Consider the following 12,642-nt stretch of genomic DNA (forward strand, 5'->3'; position numbering starts at 1 on the left):
TATTTTGACATTGTAATGCTTATATTCTAGCACTTCTAAATTTTTAACATTAGAGCTGGAGCTCTATTTTTTTTTCCTTTTTTTTTTTTAAGGTTGGTTACTTTGAGGATAGCTAGTGGGGTAGGGACAGAGTGAGAATCCCAAGCAGACTGTGCTCAACACAAAGCCCAATGTGCAGCTCGGTCCCACGACCGTTGAGATCGTGACCTGAGCCCATATCAAGCATTGACAGCTCAGAGCCTGGAGCCTGATTCAGATTCTGTGTCTCCCTCTCTCTCTGCCCTTCCCCCACTCATACTCTGTCTCTGTATCTCTCAAAAATAAATAAATGTTAAAAAAATTAAAAAACCATACTGGAAGAAAACTTTTCTCAGCCAAAAAATAGTTGAATAAAACAAATATGTCTTCCATATTGGAAGTGCTCTTTATATCTTAGGCAAAATCTAAGTGATTGATTAGTAATATTCTAGGAAAATATTTGAGTTACAAGTTTGAAGACCTCTCATAACTACTAAGAAATGGACAATGGAGTTTTATACTCATTCAGGGGCTCAGAAAAGAAATTAGTCAAGAAATATTTCTAAGGAAAACACAGTAAAACCTTGGATTGTAAGTAACTTGTTCAGTGTTTGCAAGATGAGCAAACATGTCTAATAAATTCTCACCTGATAAATGAGTGGTGTCTTGCAATATGAATAGTATGTGACCTGAATGGTTCTTGAGATTCTCTTTGATATACAAGTGCTTTGGATTACAAGCATGTTTCTGGAACGAATTATGCTTGCAAACCAAGGTTTTACTTACACTAAATTTTTCATTCAAGTTAGAGATAACTCAAAATTAAGAATCAATGGGGCACCTGCATGGCTCAGTTGTTTAAGCATCTGACTTTGGCTCAGGTCATACGGTTCATGGGTCCAAGCCCTGCTTTGGGCTCTGACTGACAGCTTGGAACCTGGAGTATTGTTCAGATTCTCTCCCCCACTCTCTCTCTCTATGCCCCTCCCCTGCTTGTTCTTTCTTTCTCTCTCTCAAAAATAAACATTAAAAAAAGAATCAAGATGAGAGAGATCTAAAGTTTGTGACCTCAAGTGCCATATTCTGCACATATTTGGTAATAACCATATGGCCCAGTTGAGCATTTCAGAAGATAGGTAGCACAGAATTGAGTGAATGACTCCATTACTTTCGAGTTAACTGTCAGTGTTGACACACTGTATCACAAAGCTTGGACTGTGCCCTTGGAAATTACATGCCTAACTCTACAAGAAAAAGGAAATCCTAAGGAGCTGAAATAGACTGCTGTGTTCTAGTATAGAAATCAAATCAGCAATAGCCTCCAAATTGAGCTGAAATCAGTACCTCAGTTTTATCATGAGATTTATTGGGCATTAGTCTGAATTTGATCTGTTTAGCACCCAAAGTAAGTTAGAGGTTCTAAGTGTGCCATCTCCTTTCAGATGATATGCATTACAAAATAGAATCACTTTCAGACATTTGTATACAGACTCTACCTCTACAATATATGGGCAGTGTAGCAAATATTGAGGTATGAGGTGGGTGTGGGTGACCTCCAGAAGGAACATGTCTTGGACAGAAACATGAACTACTAAATCTCTAAAAGAAATAACTTCTCTCCTGAGAAATTCAGGCATGAGTGAAAAGGCTGGTGAGAAGTCTCAAGATGAAAATAAAATAGGCAGCAGAAGCAACTAGAAAAAATTAAAGCATTTAGGTGGAAGCCAACTAAACTTGAAATTCTTCTGGAAGCTGAGGTGTAAGACATTATAGGAGTGCCTGGATGGCTCAGTTGGTAAGCATCCAACTTGACTGACTCTCTCTCTCTCTCTCTCTCTCTCTCTCTCTCTCAAAATAAATCTAAAAAAAAGCTGTACTAGGAGGAATGCAGTACTGTTTCCCTACCTTGTAAGTACCTCAGGTGGAAACAGTCAACTAATTCATTTTCTCCCCCATGGCCTTCTTTAGAAAATCCCCCTAAGCTAATCCTGCATAAGCCTTGCTCTAATGCCCCTAAGTATGATTCAAAATAAGTGATTGAGAAAATGAAGGATGTAAATAAATCTGTTACTGGTTATAGGTAGATGAGGCAAATTAAGCTATATTACAAAGGGGCAACAAGTGCTCACATTTTTGTAGAGCAGAAAAATCAGTTGGGGTGCTGACTGAATTTATCTTCTGAGATTTTGATTCAGAAGGTTTGGAGTAGATTTCAATAAGCGCCCTAGTTCTACAAAATGTTTTTAAAATGTTAGCAGGATGTCATAGTTTCCCTACTTTTAGAATTAGGGCAGTTACCTTAATTTATAAAATTATGATTACCTTAAAATGTGGCTGTGATGATCAAATTAACCACTTATGTGACTCTTAGCACAGAACCTAGAACACTGTAAATGTTATAATAAAGTTATACTCAAAATGGGGTGATACTTATGCTGTAATTTTTAGTAAAAGGTTCTAGACCTGGATATATAGCACAGTGAATTGTATGAAAGTATTTATTGAAAAAAGACTAGTAAACTAATGACATGCACTCCTGAATACAGGTTTGAACTGGGCAGGTTCACCTGTATCTGCCCCACCCCTGCCCCCAACCAAAAAGCTTTATTGTTTCCCTTTGGGAAGGGGCTTCAGGATAGTTCTTTTAAAAAAAAAAAAGTTGTTTAGAAGCTGCAGGCAGATACTGAAAGAAGCCCTGGAACCAGGGGGATGCCAGGGAGAGCCCCACAATTGCTTTTGGGCTCCAGAGGCTCCTACCTGTGCTTGAGGGTGTGCTGTTAGAAGAGATACTTGTTCAGCCCCACTTGGGGGACCAACTATCCTGGGGAGGCTAGTCAGGTGCCTTCTTGACAAGTTTCACCTTACCTAGGAAGTGGTTCTCCAGGAAGTCACAGAGGTGGGTGTCTGCAGGGGCAGAACCTAGAGTATGCAAATCAAAAGAGCCTGGTTCAGGTTCTTCTCCAGGACCATGGCAGCTTCCATGATGTCCAGTGTTTTGCCCCACTGGTTTTGGGATAGCCTCTGCACATCTTGGAAGAGGGTGTGACCACAGCATTGATTTTTGCATCTTAGATATGCTTGATACCCTGCAGGTCCTGAAAGAAGTGATCTATACCCTTAAAAGCTGCAGGATTGCAGTTGAAATAAGAGCCCAGAAAGGTAGGTGTAAGAGGCCTATAGATTCATGTTGACCAGGTTGTTGTTGGCCTCTATTTAGGTGGAATAATTCTAACTAATTTGGGAGCTCATCATTGATTAGCAATAAGAAGCTAAGCTCAAAAAGTGGTGCTGGATTGTTCCAGAGGTGGAGGATGGCTGGAAGATGGTTCTTAGGGTTGCGACTAGGAAGGAAGTAGAAGAGTAGCTGGAGGCTAGAAGGAGGGGTGTCCCTGGGTCTGTTGCATCCACAGGCTGTTGAAGTAAGAAATAGAAATAGAAGGTATATTGCCTACACATGGATTTTTTTTTTTAACAATACTGTTAATGTATTTTCTCCTATAATGTCCTTCACATCGTTTCTCTAGCTTGCTTTAAGAATAATGTATATAATAAAACAATATAACATAAAAATGTGGGTTAATTGACTATTACTGGTAACAGTAGGCTATGAATATTTAAGTTTTGGGGGAGTCAGAAGTTATTAAATGTAGATTTTCAACTGCACAGGGGTTGACACCCCTGGACCCTGGAAGTTCAAGGGTCAACCATAGTAATGTTAGTAGTTGTCATTAGCCTTTCTAATTTTTTTAATGTTTGTTTATTTTTGAGAGAGAAAGACCGAGCATGAACGGGGGAGGAGCAGAGAGAGAGGGAGACACAGAATCTAAACAGGCTCCAGGCTCTGAGCTGTCAGCACAAGCCAGACCTGGGGCTCAAACTCACAAACTGCAAGATCATGACCTGAGCTGAAGCCGTATGCTCAACCGACTGAGCCACCCAGGTGCCCCGCTTCTTTAAGTTTTTTATTTTAATTCCAGTATAATGAATATATAGTGTTACTAGTTTCAGGTGTACAAGTGATTGAACAATCCTACATCATTACTCATGAGAGTACTCTCAATTCCCTTCACCTATTTCACCTGTCTCCCCACTAACTTCCTCTCTGATATGCTTTATTTTAAATGATCACTGTCAAAGTTATTGAATATTTGTTTTTAATCTTTATTTTTGAGAGAGAGAGTGCAAGCAGGGGAGGAACAGAGAGAGGGAAGCACAGAATCTGAAGCAGGCTCCAGGCTCTGAGCTGTCAGCACAGAGCCTGATGTGGGGCTCAAGCCCACAAACTGTGAGATCATGACCTGAGCTGAAGTCGACCACTTAACCAACTGAGCCACCCAGGCGCCCCTCGAAGTCATTTTCTTTTAACAAGAACATTTTTTTACTTGAAGCATGCTTCAGAATACATGGTTCTAAAAGACATATATACATACGTGTGTGTGTGTGTGTGTGTATCCCATCTAAGAAAAATAGAATACACACATTTTCTTCAGGTACACAGACAAATCGCCTGGTTAAATCACATAAAAGGAGACATAACAAATATTACAAATTTAGGAAGACTAAAATCATACCACTTACGTTTTCCAGCTACAATGGTACATAACTAAAGATGAACAATAGAAGTTGGAAAATCTACAATATAAATATTAAATACTTAATATGTAAATATTAAACACACTACTGCAATGGCAATGGGCCAAATAAGAAATAGCAAATCAAAAGATGTATCAAAACAGAAGAAAAACAAAACAGTATTCCAAAACCTGTGGGATAGAACAAAAGCACATGTTAGAGTGAAATTTATGCTACAAATGCTTGTATTTGCAAAATAAACATTATACCACAAGGAACTAGAAAAAGAAGAAAGCTAAAATTTAGCAGAGGAAGGAAATAACAAAGGAAAATCAGACATAAGTATAATAGAGACCAGAACAAACAGTAACAAAACATCGAAAGTAAGGGCGTTTTTTTTTTTCAAAAAAAAAATTACGGTAAACAATTATATAACAGATCAGATAATTTAGGGGGAAAAATCAGATAATCACTAAAAATGTTACCAAGATTGAATCATGGATCTTGAATTCAAGAAGTAGGAAATCTTAGACCAATAACGGTAACAGAAAGTTGAATTAGGAATCAAAAATCTCCCAGCACAGAAAAGCCCAAGACCACATGGTTTCATTGGCAAATTTTATCATTTAAAAAAAAAAAATCACAATCTTTATCAAAATCTGACAAATAGCATACTGGAGGGAACACATTCAAGATCATTCCATGAGACCCGTACTACCCTGATACCAATGCAGGATAAAAACAACAAAAGTCGGGGCGCCTGGGTGGCTCAGTCAGTTGAGCTGCCGACTTCAGCTCAGGTCATGATCTCGCAGTCCGTGAGTTCAAGCCCCGCGTCGGGCTCTGTGCTGACAGCTCAGAGCCTGGAGCCTGTTTCAGATTCTGTGTCTCCCTCTCTCTGACCCTCCCTGTTCATGCTTTGTCTGTCTCTGTCTCAAAAATAAATAAACGTTAAAAAAAATTAAAAAAAACCCAAACAACAGAAGTCTAGTTTGTCCAATATAAGTATTCCTACTTATACTTCTTTTGACATTCATTTGCATGATAAATGTTTCTCCACCCCTTTACTTTCAATCTACAGGTGTCTTTAGGTCTAAAATGAATCTCTTATAGATGAGTTACGTTTTTTGTTCCATTCTGCTACCGTAAGTCTTTGGTGTTTAGGCCAATTGCATTCAGAGTAGTTATATGTATTTTAGTGCCATTTTACTATTTGTTTTGTCATTGTTTCTAGAGACTTGCTCTGATCTTTTGTTGTCTTTGTCACTTTTGGTCTCACCTTTGCACTCAGAGTCCTCTTTAGTATTTCTTGCAGGGCTGGTTTAGTGGTAATGAACTCCTTTAGTTTTTGTTTGGAAAACTGTACTTCTCCTATTCTGAATGATAGCTTTGCTGGATAGAGCGTTCTTGACTGCAGATTTTTCCCATTCAGCATTTTGAATATATCATGCCACTTCCTTCTGGCTTGCCAAGTTTCTGTTGATAAATCTCCAGCTAGCCTTATGAGCTTTTCTTTGTTAAGGACTTCTTTTGTCTTTCTGTTTTTAAGATTATTTCTTTATCGCTTAGATCTTTTTTGCTTAGATCTCTTACCTTGTTCTTTTATTTGAGATGAATTCTTCCATCTTGACATTTTGTTTAAGTCTCTGCCTTCTTCTGTGTGTTACAAAAGCCAGTTTTGTCTCCTCCTGAATGTAATGGCCTTATGAAAAAAAGGTCATGTAGTGTCCAGGGCCTGGCACTTCAGGGAGTGTGTCTGGTACGTGCTGCATGTGCTCTGCTGTTGTGTCCTGGATACTCTATCCTTGGCTGCTATGGGCAGTGTTTAGTCCCTCCCCGGAATGTGGTGTGCTCTGGTCTGCTTGTGAAATGAGACCTGACACCAACTCCACCAGAACTGAAGTCCTTCAGAGCTCCCTGGTTGGGAGACATGGTGTGGGCAGGGATTTGTGCTGGTATTCTGAGGGAGGTGCCCACCATGCGGGGACTGAGGCAAGCTTGACCAAGAAGGGCAGTCCTGTAAGAGCACAGTGGTGTGCAGCTTGGCGTATGCAAGCCAGGCAGCCAGCATCTGCCCTGAGCTGCCTCCTGTTGGTGGCTCTGTGTTTATGCTGAGGGGTGGGGGTAGGAAATGGCACTGTCAGCTTCCTTGTTCTCTGAACACTGCCTCCTAAGGATACTCTCTGAGATGAGCTAATAATTTCCCCTTTCTGCCCCAGGCATTCTCTGAGTACTGTCTCCATACTGTCTACCTCAGGGCTGTTTGCCTGCTTTCTCTTTAGGAGCAAAGCAGTGGCCTCCAGGCTCCATCCCAGCAAGCCCACTGACCTTTAAAACATCAGGCATTAAACTTTGCTGGTTGCAAGAACTCAGCAAGTTCAGCCCCTCTTGTTTTCCAAGCCAGTGGCTTTGAGGAATCACTCTCCTTGTGCATCCCCCTATGTGTTCCTCTTTTCCCCTGCCCCCCCCCAAAACGCCCCCCCTGTCGCCTACGCGGCCCCCCCCCCCCCGTCGCCTACGCGGCCCCCCCCCCCGTCGCCTACGAGGGCCCCCCCCCGTCGCCTACGAGGGCCCCCCCCCGTCGCCTACGAGGGCCCCCCCCCGTCGCCTACCCGCGCCCGCCCCCCTCCCCGTCGCCTACCCGCGCCCGCCCCCCTCCCCGTCGCCTACCCGCGCCCGCCCCCCTCCCCGTCGCCTACCCGCGCCCGCCCCCCTCCCCGTCGCCTACCCGCGCCCGCCCCCCTCCCCGTCGCCTACCCGCGCCCGCCCCCCTCCCCGTCGCCTACCCGCGCCCGCCCCCCCCGTCGCCTACCCGCGCCCGCCCCCCCCGTCGCCTACCCGCGCCCACCCCCCTCCCCGTCGCCTACCCGCGCCCGCCCCCCCCGTCGCCTACCCGCGCCCGCCCCCCCCCCCCCGTCGCCTACCCGCGCCCGCCCCCCCCCCGTCGCCTACCCGCGCCCGCCCCCCCTCTCCTCCCTCGCACACAACCCCCCCCCGCCTCTCCTCCCTCGCACACAACCCCCCCCGCCTCTCCTCCCTCGCACACAACCCCCCCCGCCTCTCCTCCCTCGCACACAACCCCCCCCCGCCTCTCCTCCCTCGCACACAACCCCCCCCCGCCTCTCCTCCCTCGCACACAACCCCCCCCCCCCCGCCTCTCCTCCCTCGCACACAACCCCCCCCCTCCTCCCTCGCACACAACCCCCCCCCCGCCTCTCCTCCCTCGCACACCCCCCCCCCGCCTCTCCTCCCTCGCACACCCCCCCCTGCCTCTCCTCCCTCGCACACCCCCCCGCCTCTCCTCCCTCGCACACCCCCCCCCCGCCTCTCCTCCCTCGCACACCTCTCCCCCCCCCCCCCCCCCCCCCGCCTCTCCTCCCTCGCACACACCCCCCCGCCTCTCCTCCCTCGCACACACCCCCCCCCCGCCTCTCCTCCCTCGCACACACCCCCCCGCCTCTCCTCCCTCGCACACACCCCCCCCCCGCCTCTCCTCCCTCGCACACACCCCCCCGCCTCTCCTCCCTCGCACACACCCCCCCCCCGCCTCTCCTCCCTCGCACACCCCCCCCCGCCTCTCCTCCCTCGCACACCCCCCCGCCTCTCCTCCCTCGCACCCCCCCCCCGCCTCTCCTCCCTCGCACACCCCCCCGCCTCTCCTCCCTCGCACACCCCCCCCCCGCCTCTCCTCCCTCGCACACACCACCCCCCCCCGCCTCTCCTCCCTCGCACCCCCCCCCCGCGTCTCCTCCCTCGCACCCCCCCCCCCCGCGTCTCCTCCCTCACACCCCACCCCCGTCTCCTCCCTCCCCCCTCCCCCTTCTCCATGATCACAGATCCCTCTCCTCCATAGCATCCATGATCCATTTCTTCCCTAAAACATGTCTAAACAATTCCTACCGTCCTGGACGTGGCCTTTTCTCTTCCTTTATCTGTGGAGTTCTGTCAGTCTTCAGGTCTATTTCTAGGGTATTTAGGACGATTTGATAGCTATCTATTTGTGTTCATGGGAGGAGACAAACGTAGGGTTCTCCTACTCTGCCATCTTGTTATTCTTTCATTAGCCTTTTTGATCTTCTCCCCCTCCCAACTTTTTCTGTATTGTGAATATAGAAGAAAATATATTACTTTCATAACAAAAACTAAAACAAAAAAATAAAGGCGGGCAATAACTATGCTATATTTTTCATATTATTGATTCTTATCTCTGTTTCATGATCTTAATTGTGAATAAGGTTGATTACTATATTTTTCACTTGTAAAGAATGTTTCTGGGTCTTGCAAACTTTAATTTTTTTTACTACTTTGTAGGCTCCAATATAGAGCAAAAATTCACTTTGAAGACAATGAAGTCTGAATTTAAAAGTTTTTATCCCTTTTTAAGAAGGAAATTAAAAAAAAACCCTTTAAAAAAAAGCTTAATCCATGAGAAGGTACATAAAGGGAGCCCATTCCTCATGGGAGAAATGTGTGCTGTATTGCTTGTGTCGTTTGTATCGCTTGCTACCATGAGAGATGCAGGTACTTTGAAAGGGATGGGTGGTAAATTATCCAAGACTTAGAAAGTAATAAAAGAAACTATAGTCTGGAAAAAAAATATGTTCTATACATGATTCACAGATTTATTGTAGTCATTTTGGAAGCATTGAAACAGACCAAATGTGTGGAGAAATTATTTCTGATTGCATACTGAAATTTTAAAGGCACTCAGATGGCTAAGGTTTGTGTTCCATGTAGAAACTGACTTTGAATGCTAGGTTTGGGAATTGGATAGGAAAAGGAGGAGATTCACATTTTGAGCAAACTTGATTGGCAGACAGGCAGGAGAAACTTATAAACAGACAAGGAAAAAATCTAATATTAAAGTGAGCATTGGCCTGGGTAGCAGAGTGAAATAGAGATGAAATTGAAAAAGATCTGCCTGAGAATAGAAAGGGCTCACAAAACGTTCGTTATGATTTAGGTGAAGGCTAAGTGGTTATTTTCTAAAATTAAAGAATCTCATGGCTAAGTGTAGAGCATTGAAGCAAGAGGCAGGCATGGGTATATAATGGCGGGGGAGGGGGGGAGTGTGTGGAAATCACTGAAGACCTTAGTTCTGTTTTCGATTTTGATTTGTTCACTAAGAACCTTGGAAGTCACATAGTCTGACTTTCCTGTAAATCTATAAATCTTAGGGTGTTCTATATCGGTATACATAGGGCTTTACATTGGTTTCAGTCATTCATGTCCTGCTTGTCCAGAGACCAAAGGTTGTCTTCTAAATTTGCTGGCAGCAGTGATGGCAGGCTACTGTAAACAAAAAGTGCCCTGCAGTTCCGAATACTTTACTTCTCCTTCCCAATAGAACCCTAGGAAAGGAGATTTGAAATGGAACTTAGAAGTTGTCATCCCCATTCACTGAAGTGTCTCCATACCATCTCCAAAATAGCCCTCTGACTTCTGCTTGAATTAGGGTCTACTATGTCTATGTTATCAACTCTTTTAACATATAAAAAATAAAAGCAAGGCTAATTGGACATCAAATAGTCTTAGAGAACTTAATAGCTTTCCAGAATTTTTGGGGGGAGGATACTAATATAATATTTAATAAATCATAGTTTTTAAAATCTACATTTTCCATTAAACATTTTTCATAGCTTGGGACGCCTGGGTGGCTCAGTTGGTTGAGCTTCCAACTTCAGCTCAGGTCATGGTCTCGCAGTTCGTGAGTTTGAGCCCCACATTGGGCTCTGTGCTAACAAACAGCTCAGAGCCCAGAGCTTGCTTCGGATTCTGTGTGTGTCTCTCTCTCCCCCTCCCCTGCTTATGCTCTGTCTCTCTCTGTCTCTCAAAAATAAATAAGTGTTAAAAAAAATTTAAAAATTTTTTTCATAGCTCTTAATTCTCTTATTTAGCAGTGATTCAGCAGTGGGAACTCTGACGTCAAATTCTTTTCATCTCCAGTTGCCACTCTAGGCATGCCCCACTCTGATCCCTCTGTCACTTGCTGCCAGAATAGTTTTTCTTAAAACTCTTCCTAAATGTCTTTTGCTAACAGTTATTCAGTGATTCTTCATTAGGTTCAAAATAAAAGTTCAAACTCCTAGTCATCGTTTATAATGATATCCCATAATCTGGGTATTTCTGTGTCTGGATACTGCAGTTATCTATTGCTGCAAGAATGCTGCAAGAACAAGCCAAAATTCAGTGACTTAAAACAACAAATATTTATTTTCTACTAGGTCAGCAGGGGGTTGTTTGTTGATCTTGCTCAGGCCTAGCTCACCTCACCTAGATCTTGTGCATCTGTGGTTAGCTGGCAGGTGCCCAGTGGCTGGCTCTTGGCTGGTGTGACAAAGTGATCAGGTCACTAGTCTCCTTATCCAAAAGGTCAGTCAGAGCTTGTTTTCTGGCTGTTGAGCAAAATTCCAGAAGAGGAAGTAGAAACTGACAGGCTTTCTGATACTTAGGCTTAGTCCTGGCAAACTGCTACTTCTGTTGGCTTACACTAGCCAAAGTGTCACAATGTTAGCCCAGTTACAAGGAATAGACTTTCAGTGTAAGGAATTACAAATACACCTAGCAAAATATGTGGATACAACGGGGAGGGGCAAAAACTGGAGAGTTTTTGCCTCTAGTCCACTACTCTTACCTATCTCTCCATCTTTGATATTTGCTAAACCCCAATTTATTATGCCCAGCAATAGTGAACTTTGGGTAGTTCTTTAAAATTGGTATGTCATTGCTTCCTTTGATTGTTGCACCCAATATTCCCTTTGCCTGGAATTACCTTCTGTATTTGACTGACGTCTATACTTCCACAAAAAAACCACAATGATAAAGTTTTCAGGACCCACTATGTACTGGCCATCTATCTAATGTTTTTACTTGTAACTAATTCAATTTCCATTTTGAGATAAATGATATTTTTTATTTTATAGATAAGAAAACTGAGGATAGCAGGGTTCTGTAACTTACCCAAAGATACTGCTAGTTTATATGATGAAGTCAGAATTTGACTGAGTTCTGAGTTCCCAGAACCTAGCACCATCTGGCACAGAGTCAGGTTCTTTGGCTTATATTTCTTGAATGAATGAATTGGGTTTCTTAGCCTTGGCACTATGGACATTTTTGATTTGATAATTCTTTGTGGGAGCTGTCTTGTGCATTATAGGATGTTCACCAACATTTCTGGCCTCTACTCAATGGTTGCAACTAGCACTCTCCCAGTAGTAACAATCAAAAATATCTTCAGACATTGCCAGATGTCCCCTAGGGAGTAGGGAACAAAATCACCCCTGGTTGAGAACACTGGAATAAATGAAGGACCTAGAGTAATTGTTTTTAACATTGTCTAAATAGTAAAATAACCTTGGGAAACGTAAGTCTTCAGTCTCCTAGGTTAATCAGTTAGGATTTCTGGGCATAGGGCCTAGACTGCAGTATTTTTTGAGTTCTCCAGATGATTCCAATGTGCAGCCATTTGAGATCTTGTCTAGAGGCTTATACTCTTAAAAACTAAATGTATTACTAATTCTTGACCTGTGAAACCTTTCCTCAGTGTTGGAGCTGGAAGTCAAATCTTTGTATTGTAAAATTGGGAACTATTTTTGATATTTCATTGAATTTTTCTAGGAGACTAACATAGTGCTTTATATAGTTGGATTTTTTTTTTGTACATTTCAGGTGAGATTGAATTAGATAAAAGGCAAATCAAAGTTAGCCATCCCCAAAGCCAAGGTAAAGAGGGGGCATAATAGATTGAAGGGCATTTTTGTCTGTGGCAATTATTTGACTAATAATGCTTACTCAAATTTCTGAGTTGATATTCACCAAACTAACGAAGTGTGCTGTGCACAACACCTCTGTCCCCACATGCTGTTTGCATGGTACATGGTGTGACAATGTTGCTGTTACCTGATTTTTGCATTTCTCAGCATTCCAAATGTTTCTCTTAGGTTTAAAGGGATCTTTGTTACAGATAACACTTCAAAAGTAGTCTCAAATGCATTCAGACAGAGAAGTGTGTACATAGGCCACATTATATTTCTCTGTGCCTCAGCATAATTT

At 43.6% G+C, this 12,642-nt stretch overlaps 1 pseudogene; it reads right to left on the bottom strand.

Moving 5' to 3' along the window:
• Window positions 1-2,771: 2,771 nt before the first annotated feature.
• On the bottom strand, window positions 2,772-3,267 carry LOC111560965 (annotated as a pseudogene).
• Between the last annotated feature and the right edge of the window lie 9,375 nt (window positions 3,268-12,642).

Source organism: Felis catus, chromosome B3 (assembly GCF_018350175.1).
Source record: "Felis catus isolate Fca126 chromosome B3, F.catus_Fca126_mat1.0, whole genome shotgun sequence".
NCBI lineage: Eukaryota > Metazoa > Chordata > Mammalia > Carnivora > Felidae > Felis > Felis catus.